Genomic DNA, 21,194 nt, shown 5'->3' with positions numbered 1-21,194 from the left:
AAGAGCTGCAGATGCCTGGGGCAAGAGATTATCAGTGAAAACACTCAATAGACCATCTAAGGCCCTACGGAGAAGCTAGGTGAGACTCTGGGAAATTAAGACATTTCAAAGCCACGTGTATATGGAAGTGAACAAAAAAGCCACATAAAGGCTTGGTAAGATGCATACTCAGACAAGACCTGAGAGCACCTTAAGCTGTCTCCGTGGGCTGACCTCAAGGCTCAGAACATGCCCAACTGAGTTGTGAAGGACTTCCTTGGCACAGAGCCTGTCTGCAAAGACCAGGAGAGGTGGCTGTTTTTCAAATGCCCAATGTTTAACAAAAAGTCACAAGGCATACACAAAGATCAGTAAAACATGACCCATTCAAAGGGAGAAAATAAATTTATCAAAACCATCCCTGAGAAAGACCAGACATCAGACTTACTAGACAAAGATTTTAAAACAACTAAGAACTAAAGGAACACATGGACAGAGAATTAAAAGAAATCAGGAAGATGACATATGAGCAGAAAGAGAACATCAAATTATAAAAAGGAACAAAATAGAAATACTGGAGCTGAAAAACGTAACAACCAAATTGAAAATTTCACTAGAGGATTCAAGGAAAACTTGAGAAGATACAAATGAATCAGCAAAATTGAAGATATGACACGTGAAATTATCTCATTTGAGGAGCAGAATGATAAAGAAGGGATAAAATTGAACAGAGCCTAAGGACTTGTGAGATATCATCAAACAGACAAATATATGCACTATGGGAGTCCCAAAAGCAGGAGAGAGAAAGGGGCAGAGAGAGTATTTGAAGACATAATGGCCAAAAACATCTCAAATTCGAGGGAAGGCACGAATCCACAAATCAAGAAGCTCAACCAGTCCAATGAGGATAAACACAAAGACCCACAGTGGGACACATTATATTCCAACTGTCAAAAACCAAAGACAAAGAGAGAATCTTGAAAGCAGCAAGAGAAACGTGGCTCATCACAGACAAGGGATCCTCATTAGGATTATCGGCCAATTTCTCAGGAGAAACATTGGCAAGTCCTGAGGCACTGGGATGATATATACAAAGTGCTAAAAGAAAAAAATTGTCACCCAAGAATTCTTATCTGGGCAAACTGTCCTGAAAAATGAGGAAGAAATCAAGACATGCCCAGATAAACAAAAGCTGAGGGAATTCATCACCACTAGATTTGCCGTACGAGAGAGGCTAAAAGGAGTCCTTCAGGTTGAATTGAAAAGACATTAGACAGCCACTTGAAGCCATATGAAGATATAAGGATCTGCAGTAAAGGTAAATACATGGGCAAATATAAAAGCCAATATTACTGTAATTTTGTTTTATAAGCTCACTTTTTATTTTCTACAAGATTTAAAATACAAATATATTTAAAAAATTATAAATCTAAAGAAACAATCGGCCAAGGAGAAAACCACTAGGGAAATAAGAAAATAGTTGGAGACATATGAAAACAAAAACACAATGTACCAAAATATGGGATGCAGTGAAATCCATGCTAAGAGGGAAATTTAGAGCTATAAACACTTAAAAAAAGCAGATCTCAAACCAAAACCCTCACTTTATACCTTGAGGAACTAGAGACAAGAATAAATTAAACTCAAAGCTAGCAAAAGGAGGGAAATAATAAAGATTAGAGCAGAGATAAATAAAATAGAGAATAGAAAAATAGGGAAATTTTTTAAAGGTGAATCTTTGTAAAGATCAACAAAACTGACAAAATATTAGCTATATTAACAACGAAAAAAAGAGAGAAGACAAGTTACTAACATCAGAAAAGAAAGTGGAGACATTACTACTGATTTTACAGAAATAAAAAGAATTATACTAGAGTGCTATGAACTCTTGTATGCCAACAAATTGCATAACCTAGAGAAAATGGACAAACTCTTAGAAACCCAAAACCTCTGAGACTGAATTATGAAGACATAGAAAATCTGAATAGACTTATAATTAGTAAACAGATTGCACTGGTAATCAAAAACCACCTAGCAAAGAGAAGTCTTGGACCAGTTAGTTTCATTGGTGAATTCTACCTACCATTTAAGGAAAAATTAACATCAATCCTTCTCAAACGCCTCTGAAAAATGGAAGAGGAAGGCACTCTTCCTCACTCACTGTATGAGGCCAGCATTACCCTGATACTAAAGCCAGACAAAGACACTACAAGAAAAAACTACAGACCAAAACTACTGATGAATATTGATGCAAAAATTCTCAACAAGATATTAACAAACCAAATTGAGCAGCATATTCTAAATCTCATACACCAGTACCAAGTGGGATTTATCCCTGGAATGCTAGAATGGTTCAATATTGAAAATCAATGAATGTAATACACCACATAAGCAGAAATGACAGAAAAGAATCCACATGATCATCTCAATGGACGCAAGAAAAGCTTTGAGAAAATTCAACACCTTTTCATGACAAAAACACTCAACACACTAGGAATAGAAGGCATGCCTCAGCATAATAAAGGCCACATACGAAAAACCCACAGCTAGTATCATGCTCAATGGTGAAACACTGAAAGTTTTCCTTTAAGATCAAGAACAAGACAAGGATGCCCACTTTTGCCACTTCTTTTCAATGTAGTATTGGAAGTTCTAGCCAGAGTAATTTGGCAAAGAAAAGAAATAAAGGCATCCAAAGTGGAAAGGCGAATTAAAATTTTCTCTGTTTAAAGATGACTCAATGTAGAAAACCTAAAGATTACGCACATGCATGTGTGCACACACATATACACACACAAACAAACTGTTAGGATTAATAAATGAATTCACAATGTTGCAGTATACAAAATCAACACAGAAAAATCAATTACATTTCTATACACTAACAATGAACAATTTGAAACAGATCCTAAGAAAATAATTCTATACGCTCATTTTGTCTATTTGAGGGCAATAAGTGGAATGGGGAATTTAGCCACGATGAGTTCTGATGGTTAAGGTGAAACACACCTATTTGTTCTCTGTTTTATATGTGGTAACTCCCCTAAGCTTATGGGGGGTACCATGTTAATATTTAGTGGGATCCCCAGGTAGAACTGTAATTTGAGCCCCAGTATTGATTAAGTCCATGAAAGTTGCCAATTGGTGCATTTCAGCAGATGTTAAAGTTAATACAAAACCCATGTTGTAGAGGTTCTAGAGCCAATCAGCACACTTTGATCTCTTTATTGTACACGTTATTTGAGTAAATTTTGGATTGCCAATTGGGTCAAATTGTGGACCTTTGTTTCAGTTTTCTTCCTTACCCTGTACCCAGGTTCCTTCCTTCCTTTTCTTTCTTTCTCCTCCTCCCTTCTTTGGTTGATCATCATATATAATTTTGGGGGTGGGGGGTGCGTTCCTCTCTACCCTTCTCTATCAATTTCTTCCTCCAGAGTCTCATATCAGTATCTTCAGGCTTAGGGGCCACCCTCGTGGCAATGCTTGCCTTATAGAGTTTAAAGACCCTGGCCTTATGTCAGGTTTGAATTAACTCCTTTGTTGTGACATAGGGATGCCATGGGTGTTTTCCCCCTATAGGCCTCAGGATCAGGATCTTTGTTGTGACAGAAGCATAGGCAGCAACAGCAGAAGAGCTATTTAACATACTTAAGATAGCTGTGCTATCTGCTCTTAGGTATGTGAACCACAGTACCACACCTATTGGCTTTCCTTTCTCTCTGTGTCTCTTCTATCTGTACAATCTCTCTCAGAATATTTTGTATTTCTAGCTGCAAAAAGTCATGGTTTTCAGTTTCTATCTCAGTCCAGTCACACATTGTGCGGGCCTGGTGGGTGGTTATGGGAAAGTTCAGGAGCCCAGCAGCTGACTTTGTGAGTAGCCACCTCCTTCTCCTCCAGTTAATGCCAGTCAATCTCCCCATGGCCAGGGTCCTCATCCAATGAGGTCATTATGTCTATGGCCTGTGTGGGGAACTTCAAGATCTGTGATTGTCAGATTAACTCTTTGGTATGCTAGTAATTAGCAACACTAAGCAAACCCTAGATACATTGGATAGGGATTTTACATTAGGAAAGCAGTTGAGTTACCTCCTCTGGCGTTCTGGAAGGGGCTGGTACCAAATGCTCCTTCCCCTTTTCTTTTCTCATCAGCACCTGGCCACGGGCCTCCATGGATGTGCACCTTGATACACGTGGGGTCAAGAGAATGCGTGCAACAGCAGAAGGGAAAGCAACAGGGCCTGAGATGGGCAAGGCCACTACCTTTGCCTAAGCAACAATTCTTGTTAAGCAACCAGGGTGCCATACGTAATTCTGTGGTGGTCTCCTTCCTTTCCACACACCTCACAGAAGGCCATCCCGGAGCCCGTCCCAGGGATGCACAATCACAGATAATATCCATATGGCAACCCCCAAGCTGCCAGGGATGGTCACGAGGCTAGACGCAGTGATCAGATTGTTCTAGCTGGACTCTTGGTAAATAGAACTCAAGAGTCAATCAGATAAGGTTAGTTGTCCCTGCCTTTATAAGGGGGAGCCTCAGAGACCTCCTGCCAAACACAGGCCAAACCCAACAACATGTCAAGCTGTAGTATAGTAAATTAACAACAATTCTTGTTTTGGGATGGGAGTGTTTCAGAGTCCAGCTAGAACAATCTGGGCACTGGATCTAGCCTCATGACCATCCCTGGCAGCTTGGGGGTTGCCATATGGATATTATCTGTGATTGTGCATCCCTGGGACGGGCTCCGGGATGGCCTTCTGTGAGGTGTGTGGAAAGGAAGGAGACCACCACAGAATTACGTATGGCACCCTGGTTGCTTAACAAGAATTGTTGCTTAGGCAAAGGTAGTGGCCTTGCCCATCTCAGGCCCTGTTGCTTTCCCTTCTGCTGTTGCACGCATTCTCTTGACCCCACGTGTATCAAGGTGCACATCCATGGAGGCCCGTGGCCAGGTGCTGATGAGAAAAGAAAAGGGGAAGGAGCATTTGGTACCAGCCCCTTCCAGAACGCCAGAGGAGGTAACTCAACTGCTTTCCTAATGTAAAATCCCTATCCAATGTATCTAGGGTTTGCTTAGTGTTGCTAATTACTAGCATACCAAAGAGTTAATCTGACAATCACAGATCTTGAAGTTCCCCACACAGGCCATAGACATAATGACCTCATTGGATGAGGACCCTGGCCATGGGGAGATTGACTGGCATTAACTGGAGGAGAAGGAGGTGGCTACTCACAAAGTCAGCTGCTGGGCTCCTGAACTTTCCCATAACCACCCACCAGGCCCGCACAATGTGTGACTGGACTGAGATAGAAACTGAAAACCATGACTTTTTGCAGCTAGAAATACAAAATATTCTGAGAGAGATTGTACAGATAGAAGAGACACAGAGAGAAAGGAAAGCCAATAGGTGTGGTACTGTGGTTCACATACCTAAGAGCAGATAGCACAGCTATCTTAAGTATGTTAAATAGCTCTTCTGCTGTTGCTGCCTATGCTTCTGTCACAACAAAGATCCTGATCCTGAGGCCTATAGGGGGAAAACACCCATGGCATCCCTATGTCACAACAAAGGAGTTAATTCAAACCTGACATAAGGCCAGGGTCTTTAAACTCTATAAGGCAAGCATTGCCACGAGGGTGGCCCCTAAGCCTGAAGATACTGATATGAGACTCTGGAGGAAGAAATTGATAGAGAAGGGTAGAGAGGAACGCACCCCCCACCCCCAAAATTATATATGATGATCAACCAAAGAAGGGAGGAGGAGAAAGAAAGAAAAGGAAGGAAGGAACCTGGGTACAGGGTAAGGAAGAAAACTGAAACAAAGGTCCACAATTTGACCCAATTGGCAATCCAAAATTTACTCAAATAACGTGTACAATAAAGAGATCAAAGTGTGCTGATTGGCTCTAGAACCTCTACAACATGGGTTTTGTATTAACTTTAACATCTGCTGAAATGCACCAATTGGCAACTTTCATGGACTTAATCAATACTGGGGCTCAAATTACAGTTCTACCTGGGGATCCCACTAAATATTAACATGGTACCCCCCATAAGCTTAGGGGAGTTACCACATATAAAACAGAGAACAAATAGGTGTGTTTCACCTTAACCATCAGAACTCATCGTGGCTAAATTCCCCATTCCACTTATTGCCCTCAAATAGACAAAATGAGCGTATAGAATTATTTTCTTAGGATCTGTTTCAAATTGTTCATTGTTAGTGTATAGAAATGTAATTGATTTTTCTGTGTTGATTTTGTATACTGCAACATTGTGAATTCATTTATTAATCCTAACAGTTTGTTTGTGTGTGTATATGTGTGTGCACACATGCATGTGCGTAATCTTTAGGGTTTTCTACATTGAGTCATCTTTAAACAGAGAAAATTTTAATTCGCCTTTCCACTTTGGATGCCTTTATTTCTTTTCTTTGCCAAATTACTCTGGCTAGAACTTCCAATACTACATTGAAAAGAAGTGGCAAAAGTGGGCATCCTTGTCTTGTTCTTGATCTTAAAGGAAAAACTTTCAGTGTTTCACCATTGAGCATGATACTAGCTGTGGGTTTTTCGTATGTGGCCTTTATTATGCTGAGGCATGCCTTCTATTCCTAGTGTGTTGAGTGTTTTTGTCATGAAAAGGTGTTGAATTTTCTCAAAGCTTTTCTTGCGTCCATTGAGATGATCATGTGGATTCTTTTCTGTCATTTCTGCTTATGTGGTGTATTACATTCATTGATTTTCAATATTGAACCATTCTAGCATTCCAGGGATAAATCCCACTTGGTACTGGTGTATGAGATTTAGAATATGCTGCTCAATTTGGTTTGTTAATATCTTGTTGAGAATTTTTGCATCAATATTCATCAGTAGTTTTGGTCTGTAGTTTTTTCTTGTAGTGTCTTTGTCTGGCTTTAGTATCAGGGTAATGCTGGCCTCATACAGTGAGTGAGGAAGAGTGCCTTCCTCTTCCATTTTTCAGAGGCGTTTGAGAAGGATTGATGTTAATTTTTCCTTAAATGGTAGGTAGAATTCACCAATGAAACTAACTGGTCCAAGACTTCTCTTTGCTAGGAGGTTTTTGATTACCAGTGCAATCTGTTTACTAATTATAAGTCTATTCAGATTTTCTATGTCTTCATAATTCAGTCTCAGAGGTTTTGGGTTTCTAAGAGTTTGTCCATTTTCTCTAGGTTATGCAATTTGTTGGCATACAAGAGTTCATAGCACTCTAGTATAATTCTTTTTATTTCTGTAAAATCAGTAGTAATGTCTCCACTTTCTTTTCTGATGTTAGTAACTTGTCTTCTCTCTTTTTTTCGTTGTTAATATAGCTAATATTTTGTCAGTTTTGTTGATCTTTACAAAGATTCACCTTTAAAAAATTTCCCTATTTTTCTATTCTCTATTTTATTTATCTCTGCTCTAATCTTTATTATTTCCCTCCTTTTGCTAGCTTTGAGTTTAATTTATTCTTGTCTCTAGTTCCTCAAGGTATAAAGTGAGGGTTTTGGTTTGAGATCTGCTTTTTTTTTTAAGTGTTTATAGCTCTAAATTTCCCTCTTAGCATGGATTTCACTGCATCCCATATTTTGGTACATTGTGTTTTTGTTTTCATATGTCTCCAACTATTTTCTTATTTCCCTAGTGGTTTTCTCCTTGGCCGATTGTTTCTTTAGATTTATAATTTTTTAAATATATTTGTATTTTAAATCTTGTAGAAAATAAAAAGTGAGCTTATAAAACAAAATTACAGTAATATTGGCTTTTATATTTGCCCATGTATTTACCTTTACTGCAGATCCTTATATCTTCATATGGCTTCAAGTGGCTGTCTAATGTCTTTTCAATTCAACCTGAAGGACTCCTTTTAGCCTCTCTCGTACGGCAAATCTAGTGGTGATGAATTCCCTCAGCTTTTGTTTATCTGGGCATGTCTTGATTTCTTCCTCATTTTTCAGGACAGTTTGCCCAGATAAGAATTCTTGGGTGACAATTTTTTTCTTTTAGCACTTTGTATATATCATCCCAGTGCCTCAGGACTTGCCAATGTTTCTCCTGAGAAATTGGCCGATAATCCTAATGAGGATCCCTTGTCTGTGATGAGCCACGTTTCTCTTGCTGCTTTCAAGATTCTCTCTTTGTCTTTGGTTTTTGACAGTTGGAATATAATGTGTCCCACTGTGGGTCTTTGTGTTTATCCTCATTGGACTGGTTGAGCTTCTTGATTTGTGGATTCGTGCCTTCCCTCGAATTTGAGATGTTTTTGGCCATTATGTCTTCAAATACTCTCTCTGCCCCTTTCTCTCTCCTGCTTTTGGGACTCCCATAGTGCATATATTTGTCTGTTTGATGATATCTCACAAGTCCTTAGGCTCTGTTCAATTTTATCCCTTCTTTATCATTCTGCTCCTCAAATGAGATAATTTCACGTGTCATATCTTCAATTTTGCTGATTCATTTGTATCTTCTCAAGTTTTCCTTGAATCCTCTAGTGAAATTTTCAATTTGGTTGTTACGTTTTTCAGCTCCAGTATTTCTATTTTGTTCCTTTTTATAATTTGATGTTCTCTTTCTGCTCATATGTCATCTTCCTGATTTCTTTTAATTCTCTGTCCATGTGTTCCTTTAGTTCTTAGTTGTTTTAAAATCTTTGTCTAGTAAGTCTGATGTCTGGTCTTTCTCAGGGATGGTTTTGATAAATTTATTTTCTCCCTTTGAATGGGTCATGTTTTACTGATCTTTGTGTATGCCTTGTGACTTTTTGTTAAACATTGGGCATTTGAAAAACAGCCACCTCTCCTGGTCTTTGCAGACAGGCTCTGTGCCAAGGAAGTCCTTCACAACTCAGTTGGGCATGTTCTGAGCCTTGAGGTCAGCCCACGGAGACAGCTTAAGGTGCTCTCAGGTCTTGTCTGAGTATGCATCTTACCAAGCCTTTATGTGGCTTTTTTGTTCACTTCCATATACACGTGGCTTTGAAATGTCTTAATTTCCCAGAGTCTCACCTAGCTTCTCCGTAGGGCCTTAGATGGTCTATTGAGTGTTTTCACTGATAATCTCTTGCCCCAGGCATCTGCAGCTCTTAGTGTCTCTGCAGCTTTCCCAGCAACATTCACCGTTTCTCCCTGCCTGAGATCTCAGTTAGACAAAATAGAGACCAGTCCTTCAAGCAGCCCCTAGATAGCTTACAAGACTGCAAATATAGTCTGTTCTGCTCCTTCCAGTTCAAGGAAAATAATTAGATACTGGGATGCTACCTTATCCAGACCAAGACTGAAACATGCCAGCAAGCAGATGGGGCAACAGCAAGCAAAAACACAAATTATCCTATCACACTGGATATGGGTTTTCCTTGATTGGTCATTCCTTTGGTTGCTGTAGGCCTTTGACGGTTTCCTAGAGCTCCTATAAGTTTATTTTATTCCATTTTTGGTTTTATTTTTGATGTCTCCATGGGGAAAGAAGAATTTGTAGCTTTCTAGCCTGCTCTTTTCCTGGTGTTACTCCTATAGTTAGGCATTTTATGTATAGGACTATGATCCTTTTTTTTTATTGAGGTCATATTGGTTTATAACATTGTGTAATTTCAGGAGTACATTATTATATATCAGTTTCTCTATAGACTGCATCGTGCTCACCACCAGTAGTCTGGCTTTTATCTGTCAGCCTATGGATGTGCTCCTTTACCCCTTTCGCCCACCCCTACTCCCCCTTCACCTCTGGTAACCGCTAACCTGCTCTCTGGATCCATGTGTTTGTTTATCTTCCACATATAAGTGAAACCATACAGTGTTTGTCTTTCTCTGTCTGCCTTATTTCACTTAACATAATACCCTCAAGGTCCATCTGTGTTGTTGCAAAGGGGACGATTTTGTCTTTCTTTATGGCTGAGTAGTATTCCATTGTATATATATGTACCAGATCTTCTTTATCCGGTCATCAGTAGCGGGGCACTTGGGTTGTTTCCACGTCTTGGCTATTGTGAATAAAGCTAAAATGAGCATAGGGGTGCATGGATGTCTTTGCATTGTGGATTTCATGTTCTTTGGATAAGTATCCAGTAGTGGGATAGCTGGATCGTATGGCATTTCTATTTTGAATTTTTTTGAGAAATCTCCATTCTGTTTTCCGGAGTGGCTGCACCAGTGTGCATTCCCACCAGTAGTGTATGAGGGTTCCCTTTTCTCCACATCCTCTCCAACATTTGTTATTTTTTCATCTTGGTAATTATAGCCATTCTGCGGGGTGTAAGGTGATATCTCATTGTAGTTTTGATTTGCATTTCCCTAATAATTACTGATGTTGAACATCTTTTCATGTGCCTGATGGCCATCTGTATATCTTCTTTGGAAAAATGTCTGTTCATATCCTCTGCCCATTTTTTGATCTGATCGTTGTGGGTTTTTTTTTATTCTTGAGTTGTGTGAGTTCTTTATATATTTTGGAAATTAACCCCTTGTTGATTATGTGATTTACAAATATTTTCTCCCAGTTGGTGGGTTGTCTTTTCATTTTGTTCATGGTGTCCTTTGCCTTGCAGAAGCTTTTTAGTCTGATGTAGCCCCATTTGTTAACTTTTCCTTTTGTTTCCCTTGCTGGAGTAGACATCGTATTCGAAAAGATGCTGCTAAGACCGATGTCAAAGAGTGTACTGCCTATATTTTCTTCTAGGAGTTTTATGGTTTCAGGTCTTACATTCAAGTCTTTAATCCATTTTTAGTTAATTTTTGTGTATGGTGTAAGACAATGGTCTACTTTTATTCTTTTGCATGAGGCTGTCTGTTTTCCCAACACCACTTATTGAAGAGACTTTCCTTTCTCCATTGCATGTTTTTGACTCCTTTGTTGAAGATTAGCTATGCATAGATGCGTAGTTTTATTTCTGGGCTCTCAATTCTCTTCCATCGATCTGTGTGTCTGTTTTTGTGCCACTACCATGCTGTTTTGATTGCTATAGCTTTGTAATATATTTTGAAGTCAGGGATTGTGATGCCTCAAGCTTTGTTTTATTCTCAGGATTGCTTTGGCTATTCTGGGTCTTGTGTGGTTCCAAATAAATTTTAGGATTCTTTGTTCTATTTCTGTGTATAACGTGATTGGGATTCTGATTGAGATTGCATTGAATCTGTAGATTGCTTTAGGTAAGTGGACATTTTAACTATCTTTATTCTTCCAGTCCATGAGCATGGACCATCTTTCCATTTCTTTATGTCTTCTTCAATTTCTTTCAATCATGTCTTATCGTCTTCAGTGTAGAAGTCTTTCACGTCCTTGTTTAAGTTTATTCCTAGATAGTTTATTCTTTTGGTTGTGTTTGTAAATGGGATTGCTTTCTTGACTTCTCTTTCTGCTAGTTCACTCTCAGTGTATAGAAATGCAACTGATTTTTGTAAGTTGATTTTGTACCCTGAAACTTTGTTGCAGTTGTTCATTATTTCTAACAGTTTTCTGGTGGATTCTTTGGTGTTTCCTACATATAGAATGATGTCATCCACAAACAGTAAGAGTTTCACTTCACTTCTTCCTTTCCAATTTGGATACCTGTTATTTCTTCTTCTTGCCTAATAGCTCTAGCTAAAATTCCAGTACTGTGTTGAATAGGAGTGGTGTGAGTGGGCACCTTTTCTTGTTCCTGTCCTCAGAGGGATGGCTTTTAGTTTTTCACTGTTAAGTATGATGTTGGCTGTGGGTGTGTCATCTACGGCCTTTATTATGTTGAGTCACTTTCCTTCTATACCCATTTTATTGGGAGTTTTTATCATAAATGGATGTTGGATCGCTTTCTCTGCATCTATTGAGATGATCATGAGATTTTTATTCTTCATTTTGTTATTGTGGTGTATCACATCGATTGATTTGCAGGTGTTGAACCATCCCTGTGTCCTTGGTATAAATCCCGCTTGTTCACAGTGCGTGATCCTTTTAATGTATTGCTGCATTTCATTTCCCAACATTTTGTTGAAGATTTTTGCACCTATGTTCATCAGCAATATTGGCCTGTAAGTTTCCTTCTTTGTGTTGTCCTTGTCTGGTTTTGGTATCAGGATAATGTTGACATCATAGAATGGGTTAGGAAGCATTCCATCTTATTAAATTTCTGGAATCATTTTAGAAGAATAGGTATTAAATCTCCTTTGAACGTTTGGAAGAATTCTCCAGAGAAGCCATCTGGTCCTAGACTTTTGTTTTGGGGGAGGTTTTTGATTGCTGTTTCAACCTCTTTTCTTGTGATTGGTCTATTCAGATTCTCTATTTCTTCTTGATTCAGTTTTGGGAGGTTGTATGAGTCTAAGAATTTATCCATTTCTTCTAGGTTATCTAATTTGTTGGCGTATAGTTTTCCACAGTATTCTCTTATAATCTTTTGTATTTCTGTGGTATCCATTTCAGTTTCGCATCATTCATTTCTGGTTTTATTTATTTGAGCCTTCTCTCTTTTTTTCTTAATGAGTCTGGCTAAGGGTTTGTCAATTTTGTTACTCTTCTAAAAGAGCCAGCTCTTGGTTTCATTGATGCTGTCTATAGTTTTTTTTAGTCTCTATTTCATTTATTTCCACTCTAATTTTTATTATTTCCCTCCTTCTGCTGACTTGGGCTTTGTTTACTCTTCTTTTACTAGTTTTCTTTGGAGTAGTTTGAGATTACTTATTTCAGATTTTTCTAGTTTGTTCAGGTAGGCCTGTATTGCTATAAATTTCCCACTTAGGACTGCTTTTGCTGAGTCTCATAAGAGTTGGTATGTTGTGTTCTCATTTTCATTTGTCTCCAGGTATTTTTTGCTTTCTCTTTTGATTTCTTCAATGATCCAATGGTTGTTCAGGAGCATGTTGTTTAGTCTCCACCTATTGTGTCTTTCCCAGCCTTTTTCTTGTAGTTGATTTCTAGTTTCACAGCGTTGTGGTCAGAGAAGATGCTTGATATGATTTCAATCTTCTTAAATTTATTGAGGCTTGCCTTGTTTCCCAACATAAGGTCTATCTTTGAGAATGTTCTATGTGCACTTAAGAAGAATGTGTATTCTGCTGATTTTGGATGGAGTGTTCTATATATATCTATTCAGTCCATCTGGTCTAGTGTTTCAATTAAGACTGCTCTTTTCTTATTAACTTTCTGTCTGGATGATCTATCTACTAATGTAAGTGTGTGTTGAGGTCCCCTACTATTATTGTGTTGCTGTCAATATCTCCCTTGAGGTCTGCTAGTAGTTGCTTTATATGCTTTAGTGCTACTGTGTTGGGTGCATATGTATTCATAAGTGTTATGTTGTCTTGGTGCAATGTCCCTTTTATCATTATACACTGCCCCTCTTTGTCTTTCATTGTCCTTTTTATCTTGAAGTCTGCTTGCTCTGATATAAGTATGGCAACACCTGCTTTCTTTTGCTTGGCATTTGCGTGGAGTATCGTCTTCCATCTCTTCACTTTGAGCCTGTGTTTGTCTTTAGAGCTGAGATGTGTTTCCCGGAGGCAGCATATTGTTGGGTCTTGTTTTGTAATCCATCCCGCCACTCTGTGTCTTTTGATGGGAGAATTCAATCCATTTACTTTCAGAGTGATTATTGATATATGAGGGCTTAATACTGTCATTTTATCTCTTATTTTCTGATTGTTCTATATTTCCAATATTTCTTTTCCCTTGTATTTCTGACTGCCATTTCAGTTTGGTGCTTTTCTGTGATGGTTTTCTCAGTTTTCTCTTTATCTATGATTTGTGGCTCTGCTCTGATGTTTTGTTTTCTGGTTACCGTGAAGGTTGTATAAAAGACTTCATAGATGAGATAGTCCATTTTCTGATAGTTTCTTATCTCCATTAACCTAAAGAGGTTCCATCCCTTTCCTCTTCCCCTTCTGAGTTATTGTTGTCACAAATTATTCTTTTTTGCGTTGTGAGTTTGTGCCCAAATTGAAGTATCTATAGTTATTTTTAATGCTTTCCTTCCCTTTATCTTTTATGTTACAGTTAAGTGCTTACTAACCTATTTTTGATATAGAGCTGCAATTTTTTGATTCTATCTGTCTATTTATCTCCTTGCTCAAGGTTTTGTAAAGCTTTGCTTTTTAGTTTCAGATGGGAGGGCTCCTTTCAATGTTTCTTGTTAAGGCAGGCCTAGTGGTGATGAATTCCCTCATATTTTGTTTATCTGGGAACGCTTTTATTTCTCCCTTGTATCGGAAGGTTAGTTTTGCTGGACAGAGTATTCTTGGCTGAAAATTTTTGTCTTTCAGTATTTTGAATATATCATTCCATTCTCTCCTAACCTATAATGTTTGTACTGAGAAATCCACTGAAAGCCTCATAGTGAGGTTCCTTTGTATGTTATTTTCTTCTGCCTTGCTGCCCCTAATATTTGTTCTTTGTCATTGACTTTTTTTTTTTTTTGGTGAGGAAGATCAGCCCTGAGCTAACATCCGATGCCGATCCTCGTCTTTTTTGCCAAGGAAGATTGGCCCTGAGCTAACATCCGTGCCCATCTTCCTCTTCTTTTTATGGGGCGCCGCCACAGCATTGTGTGACAAGTGGCACGTCTGTGCATGCCTGGGATCTGAACCCGGGAAACCTGGGCCGCCAAAGCGGAGCGCGTGCACCTAACTGCTTGCGCCACTGGGCCAGCCCTCATTGTCATTGACTTTTGCCAGTTTTAACACTATTCACCTTGGAGGCTGTCTTTTTGTATTGATTTAATTAGGAGTTCTATTGGCTTCATGTACTTGTAAGTCCAGTTCCTTCCCCAGGTTTGGGAAGTTCTCAGCTATTATTTCTTTGTACAAGCTTTCTGCTCCTTTCTCCCACTCTTCTCCCTCTCGAATACCTATAATCTTTATGTTGCATTTCATGATTGAGATGGATATTTCTCAAAGAAGTTCTTCATTTTTTGAAATCTTAATTCTCTCTCCTCTTCCACCTGAAGCAGTTCTTTATTTCTATCCTCTAAATCACTAATTCTTTCCTCCATATTGTCAGCTCTGTTTTGTATGGTTTCTAGATTCTTTTTTATTTCTAACTATGTTCTTCATCTTCAGAATTTCTGTTTTTTTTTTTTTGAGATTCACTGTCTTTGGTGAAGTATTCCTTCTGCTCATTCATTTTATTCCTGACCTCATTGAATTGTCTTTCTGAGTTTTCTTGTAAGTCACTGAGTTTCTTTATGACAACTATTTTGAATTCTCTGTGATTTAGATTGTAAATTTCTTTGACTTCCGGATTGGTTTCTGGAGACTTGTCATTTTTCTTCTGCTCTGATATGTTACTGTAGTTCTTCATGGTGTTTTATGAGTTGATCCTTTGCTAGCACATTTGTGGTAGTGTTAGGTCGCAGATTCCACCTGACACTGCTGGGGGAGCAGTGTTTTCTGGGGCGGCTGTGTTTTCAGATCTCGCTCAGTATGCTGGAAGTTGTGCAGGTAGGGCTGCTCTGCGTTTGCATGGGCTGGCCATAGCTGCTCTGCAGGTTGCACTCACATGGGCAGGGCCTCTGTGCTGGGCAGGGAGGTCACTCACCATAGGTGAGGGATCTGAGCTCGGTGGGTGGGTTGCTCTTTCACTGGCAGGGCCGCTGCACTCGGTAGGGGAACAGCTGAGCTGCTGTGCTAGGTGGGACGTGCACCTATGTGGGGGCAGAGCTGCCACTCAGTGGGTCCTTCAGGCTGCTGTGCTCTGCAGGTGGGACGCCTTCTGAGTCGGTGGTGTGCCTTCTTGCCTGTGCTGGGCCCAGTTGACAGGCAGGCACCTTCATGGGGGCTGAGCCACTACTTGGTGGGGAGTCTTCTCAGGGGTGGGGCCACTGCAACACAGTGGGCACTCCCACAGACTGAGCTACCACTCCGAAAGAATTTCCATGAGCCAGGCTGCTGCTGCCTCCTCTTACAGTCACATCAGTCACTACGTGAGGATCCGTGACCTGGCTCGCCCCCACCAGGGAGGCGGAGGGGTGTGCTCACCTAGTTCCACTGCCTCCTGGGGATCCAGTCCACCCACCTTCAGATGCATGGCTGCATGTATCTCTCAGATGTCCTGTTGTACTGTGCAGGGAATCCTCTTCTGGTTAATGAGTGACCATTTAATTGTAAGTTAGACAGGAGAGACAAAGGGAACAACTTCACTCTGCTGTGAATCTGACATCACTCCTTCAGGACTGTGATCCATTTTGAGTTAACTTTTGTGAAAGTTGTAAGTTCCTTTCTTTTTTTTTTCACATGTGGATTTCCAGTTGTTCCAGTATCATTTGTTTAAAATAAAATCTTTTCTCCACTGATTTGCTTTAGCACCTTTGTCAAAGATGAGTTGAATATATTTGTGTTGAACTATTTCTATGCTCTTCATTCTGTTTCATTTATTCTATTTATATATTCTTTTGCCAGTACCACACTGTTTTCATTACTATAGCTTCATAGTAAGTCTTGAAGGTGGGAAGGGTCAGTCATCTGGTCTTGTTCTTCTCTTTCAATACGTGCTGGCTATTCCATTGGGTTTTTTCGGGGTTTTGGTGAGGAACATTGGCCCTGAGCTAACATGCGTTGCCAATCTTCCTCTATTTTTTGTATGTGGGATGCCACCACAGCATGGCTCGATGAGCGGTGCAGAGTCCTGCACCTGGGATCTGAACTCGCAACCCTGGGCCGCCAAAGTGGTGTACGTGAACTTAACCACTATGCCACTGCGCCGGCCCCGCCATTGGTCTTTTGAGTTACCATATAAACTTTACAAGCAATTTACCAATGTCCACAAGATAACTTCTTGGTGTTTTGATTCAGATTACGCTGAGTCTATAAGTAAACTTGTGAGTCTTCCTATCCATGAAAATGGAAAATCTCTTCATTTACTTAGATATTTGTTGATTTCCTTCATCTGAGCTTTGTATTGTACATATTTTGTTAGATTTAAAGCTAAATATTTCCTTTTTTGGTGCTAATGTAAATAGCATTGTGGTTTTAATTTCAAGTTCCAATTGTTCTTTGCTGGTACATAAGAAAGCATTTGAATTTATATATTAACCTCATATTCTGCAACCTGGCTATATTTGCCTGTTAGTTCCAGGAGTTTTTGTGGTTGTAGTTGTTGTCAATACTATAGGATTTTCTACATAAATAATCATGTGTCATCTGCAAACAAAGACAGTTATATCATCCTTCCCAATTTGTATCACTTTTATTTCCTTTTCTAGTCTTATTGCATTAGCTAGGACTTCTAGTATGATATTGAAAATGAGTGGTGAGAGGTGACATCCTTACCTTAGTGGGAAAACTTCTAGTTTCTCACCATTAAATCAGATGTTAGCTGTAGGATTTTTAGATATTCTTTGTCAAGTTGAAGAAGTTCTCTTCTATTCCTAGTTTGCTGAAAGTTTTTATCATAAATAGATGTTGGAACTTGGATGGTTATTGTGCATCTACAGATATTATCATATGAGTTTTCTTTTAGTCTGTTGATGTGATGGATTATATTTATTGATTTTCAAATGTTGAACCAGCCTTCCATACCTGTGATAAATACTGTTTGGTCATAGTATATTCTTCTTCTTAAACATCGTTGGATTTGATTTGCTAATATTTTGTTGTGGATTTTTACATCTTTGTTCATGAGAGATATTGGTCTTTAGTTTTCTTTACATGTAACATCTTTATCTGGTTTTTGTATTAGGGTAATTTTGACCTTGTAGAATTGGTTAGGAGGTATTCTCTCTGTTCCTACTTCTGAAAGAGATTGTAGAGAATTGGTAAAATTTCCTCCTTAAATGACTGGTAGAATTCACCAGTGAATCCATTTGGGCCAAGTGCTTTCTGTTTTGAAGGTTACTAATTATTGATTCAATTTCTTTAATAGATATAGGTATATTCAGATTATCTGTTTCTTCTTGTGTGAGTTTTGGTAGATTGTGTCTTTCAAGAAATTAGTGCATTTCCTCCAGGTTATCAAATTTGGGGGGCATAGAGTTGTTCATAGTATTTCCTTAGTATGTTTTTAATGAACTTATGATCTGTACTGCTGGACCCTCTTTCACTTTTGATATTTGTAATTTGTGTCTACTCTCTTTTTCTCTTAGTTAGCCTGGCTAGAGGTTTACCATTTCATTGATCTTTTCAATAAACTAGCTTTTGATTTCATTGATTTTCTCTATTGATTTCCTAGTTTCAATTTCATTGATTTCTGGGCTAATTTTTATTACTCCTTTTCTCTGCTTACTTTGTATTTAAAGTGCTCTTCTTTTTCTAGTCTCCTAAGGTGGAACATTGGAGGGTTGATTTTGGATATTTCTTCTTTTCTAATATATGCATTCAATGCTATACATTTCTCTCTATGCGCTGCTTTTGCTACACCCTACAAACTTTGGTAAGTTGTACTTTCATATTCATTAAGTTAAACATATTTTAAAATGTTGACTTTTTTTACTTCATTCATGTTTTATTTAGAAGTATTGTAATTTAATTCATGTGTTATTTAGAAGTTGTTTAATCTCTATGAATTTTGGCGTTTTCCAGCTATTTATGAGTTATTGATATCTAGTTTAATTCCACTGTGGTCTCAGAGCATACTTTGTATGATTTCTATGTCTTTTAGTTTGATGCATTTTATGGCCCCAAATCCCATCTATCTTGATGACTCTCCTACGTCAGAGGGAAGGAAGAAGAAGAAAGGCGCCAGGGTGACTAAATGAGAAATTAAAGGGAACCAAAGACACGGAAAATTTGTCCTTCAGATAATTAAAGCTGAAAATCTGATTGATGCTCTCAAGCATTTAGAAGTTTCAAAGGATTTTCTTTAAAAGTGAGATTTTGGGGGTGCTGGCCCTGCGGCATAGTGGTTTAGTTTGGATTTTTCCGCTTTGGTGGCCCAGGTTCTCGGGTTCGGATCCCAGGCGTGGACCTATACCACCCGTCATCCATGTTGTGGTGGCGACCCACACATAAAGTGGAGGAAGACTGCCACAGATGTTAGCTCAGGGCTAATGTTCATCAGCGTAAAAAAGAAAAAGTGAGATTTTGGAATTGTGGCCAGTTCAAATCCAGAATGAGTTTTAAACTTTTTAAAGTCATATGATATTTATAAAGATAAATTAGAAGCTAAGTTAAAAGTAGCAAGGGCAACTTTCAACAGAGACAGAGGCTATGGTAATCAGTCTAATAGGTCATATTGAATTCTAAAAAGCCAAGATAACCCACCAATCATTATTTTACACTTAATATAGGTGGTACAGTTTTCACATATGCAATGTATAATAAACACAGCTACATTTTATAAGCTTTAACTATATGTAATATATATAAGTGACCTTTATGTAAAGTCATTGTGCACAGTTAACGTATTTACTTCCATTCTATGGATTTAAGTGTGAGTATACAGTTATTTATTTTTTTTATGTTCTTGTTCAGAGTTTTGCAAGTTTTTACATATTCTAATATAAAATAATGGGAAGAATAACATGGAGTATAACAAATTTTATCAATCAAACTAGGGAAAAGCAGATTGTAGTCAATTTTGGTTTTTTATCATTCTTTTTCTGAGAAAATAAGTAACCATGGTCATGTTTAAGTCTTTGAAAAATATACATCAATTTAATGAGAAATACAAGAAGTACTCATGGATAAGCAATGTTAAACGTCTTGCACATATATATATATCGAAATATATATACACAAATATATAAATGCAAAAATGTTGCTCACATATAGTTTCTACCCAGGCACATGTCTGCTCCCGAACTTTCCCTTAGCCGTGCACTCCATACATGACTCTGTTATTTTAGTAAAATGAGATGTAAGGAAACAGGATAAGAGAGAATGCTCCAAAATCTTAAATACTTTAGACAACAATATCCAAAGATTTCCTTCCAGGAGGACTTTTAGAAGATGCAAATTTCCCTTCATTGTTTGTTTAATTATTCTTTATAAATGGTATGACAACCTGAAGCAAAAGCAGGATAGACACCTAGAGTGGTTCTAAGACCTCTGTGTTAGTTTCCTAGGGGCGCTATAACAAAGTACCCAAGCTGGTGGCTTCAGGCAAGAAAAATTCACTGAATCCCAGTTCTAGAGTCTTCAAGTTGAGACACAGGTATCGACAGGGTTCTGTTCTTTCTGAAACCTGTAAGGGATTATCCTTGCTGGCACATCCTGGCTTCTGGTGGTTTGCGGGCAGTCTTCGGCATTCCTTGGCTTGCAGCTACAGCACATTCCTCTACGCCTGTATCCTCGTGTGGTGTTCTCTCCTCTTTGGTGTTTACATCATCTTCTTAGAAGGACAACAGTCATACTGGAGTAAGGGCCCACCCAGCTCCAGTATGATCTTATCTTAACTAATTATGTATGCAACAACCATAATTTCATATAAAGGTAACATTCTCAGTAACGGTGTTTAGGACTCCAATATGTCTCTTAGAGGACGTAATTGAACCCATAAGAGACCCTGAGGAGAATCTGAGACGTGATGGCACAGATGCTTGAAAGAACACATTATTTTACCTCTCTGCCTCCCTCCACGTTTAGAAATAAAAATAAACCACTCTGCAGAGAACATGAACCACACAAAGATTTCTCTTGGGAATATAAAATGGTACAATCAATCTGGAAAACCATCTGACGGTTTCTTAAAACACACACACACACACAACTAAATATGCAGCTACCTTACAAACCAGAAATCACACTCCTAGACATTAACCAATATTTGAAAATTTATGTTCACACAAAATACTTTCTATGAATGTCCATAACAGGCTCATTCATAGTAACCAAACCTTCAAACCACTAAAAATGCCCTTCACATTTGAAGGTTAAACAAGCTCTAGTACATCTATAGCACGGAATACTACTCATCATTTAAAATGAGCCAAGGGGACGGGCTGGTGGAGTAGTGGTTAAGTTTGCACACTCCCTCCAGCGGCCCAGGCTTTGCAGGTTCCGATCCCAGGCACGGACCTACACGCTGCTCATCAAGCCATGCTGTGGCGGCGTCCCATATAAAGTAGAGGAAGATGGGCATGGATGTTAGTCTAGGGCCAATATTCCTCAGCAAAAAAGAGGAGGATAGGCAACAGATGTTAGCTCGGGGCTAATTTTCCTCACGAAAAAAAGAAAAAAAATGAACCAAGCATGGATACATACATGCAACAACCTGAGCCAATCTCTAGAGAATTAGGCTGAGTTTAAAAAGCCAATCCCAAAATGTAATGTAATGTATGATTCCCTTTATAAAATACTCTAATAACAA

The sequence above is a fragment of the Ceratotherium simum genome, chromosome 20, assembly GCF_057802395.1.
Source record: "Ceratotherium simum simum isolate JZ-2026a chromosome 20, ASM5780239v1, whole genome shotgun sequence".
Classification (NCBI taxonomy): Eukaryota; Metazoa; Chordata; class Mammalia; order Perissodactyla; family Rhinocerotidae; genus Ceratotherium; species Ceratotherium simum.
This window is presented reverse-complemented; position numbering follows the sequence as displayed.